The following is a 1,680-nucleotide window of genomic DNA, read 5'->3' as shown; positions in this document are numbered from 1 at the left end:
TCCCATTCTGTGGGTTTTCTGTTTGTTTCCTTGGTTGTCTCCTTTGATGTACAGAAGCTTTTTAGTTTAATGAGGTCCCATTTGTTAATTATTGCCTTTCCTGAGCAATTGATGTCTAGTTTAGAAAATCCTTTCCTACATCTACATCTTGTAGGTTTTCCCCAATGTTTTTTTCTAACAGTGTCAGAGTTTCAGGCTTTACATTGAGGTCTTTGAGCCATTTGGAATTGACTTTTGTGCAGGGTGAAAGATAGGGGTTTAGTTTCATTCTTATACAGGTGGAGATCCAGTTTTCCCAGCACCATTTGCTGATCATGCTGTCTTTCCTCCTGTGGGGACCTAAAGGCCCCATGTTGCATAGGTCTGAAAGGAAGTTACTGGGGGCACCGCCTGGCTTGCTTTGAAAGTCTGAAGAATACTTCCGCACTGCTGAGGAGTGCATGATCAGTGTGTGACCATCCTTAAGATACACCCTCATGGGGGAGGGGGAAGTTCCAGGTGCCTTTATAAGCTTTGGAACACTTGCAATAAATGAGTCTCTGCCTAAGACTCCCCGTTGCATCTGAGTGTCCCTGGGTAATGGGGGTGGCATGGGCTGGTGAACGGTGTGCTTACTCATCCCCAATCCTCGCCTCACCGGGGGTCGCTGGTTTGAACCCCCGGCATCCTCCAGTGAATATTTTTGGCCCCTTTGTCAAATAGCAGGTGGCTGAAATTGCATTTACTCTATTTGGGTCTTCAATTTTGTTCCATTGATCTATGGGTCTATTTTTGTGCCAGTATGTTGTTTTTATGACTATAGCTCTGTAATACAGCTTAAAATCTGGTATAGTAATCCCCCCAGGATTGCTCTTAGTGCTCAGGGTTGCTTTGGCTCAGTCTTTTGTGTTTCCATAAGAGTTTAAGGATGGCTTTTCCTGATTCTGTGAAGCATGTCATGGGGATTTTGATTGGGATTGCATTGAATCTATATATTGCTTTTGGTAGAATGGTCATTTTCACAATATTAATTCTTCCAATCCATAAGCACAGGAGTTCCTTCCATCTTCTGGTGTCTTCCTCAATCTCTTTCTTTAAAGATTTAAATTTTCCATTGTAGAGCTCTTTAATTTCTTTGGTCAGGTTTATTCCGAGATATTTCATGTTTTTTTGGAAGTATTGTGAAGGGGAGTGTTTCCATGTGCTCTTTCTCTGAATGCTTGTTATTGGTATATAGAAAGGCTATAGACTTTTGTAGGTTAATTTTGTTACCTGCCACTTTACTGAAAGTGTTAATCATTTCTAGGAATTTTCTGGTGGAATTTTTGGCATCTCTTAGATACATCATATCATCTGCAAAAAGGGATAATTTGGCCTCTTCTTTCCCAATTATTACTCTATTTAATTCCTTCTCTTGTCTTATTGCTCTTGCAGGAGTTTCAAGCACTACATTAAAGAGAAGTGGAGATAGTGGACAGCCTTGTCTGGTTCCTGATTTCAATGGGAATGCTTCCAGTTTTTCTCCATTTAGAACGATGTTGGCTGTGGGTTTGTTATATATGGCTTTAATTATGTTGAGGTATGTTCCCTCCAGTCCAATTCCCTGTAGGACTTTGGTCTGCATAAGCATATGTTTCTTAAAAGTAATTTACTTGCTATCAAATTAACTTATCTGTAAATTCCCATACAAGCTAAGACTGT

Source organism: Nannospalax galili, unplaced genomic scaffold (assembly GCF_000622305.1).
Source record: "Nannospalax galili isolate Female #2095 unplaced genomic scaffold, S.galili_v1.0 scaffold747, whole genome shotgun sequence".
Lineage (NCBI taxonomy): Eukaryota > Metazoa > Chordata > Mammalia > Rodentia > Spalacidae > Nannospalax > Nannospalax galili.
The sequence above is the reverse complement of the archived record's forward strand: the minus strand, read 5'-3'. Positions refer to the sequence as shown.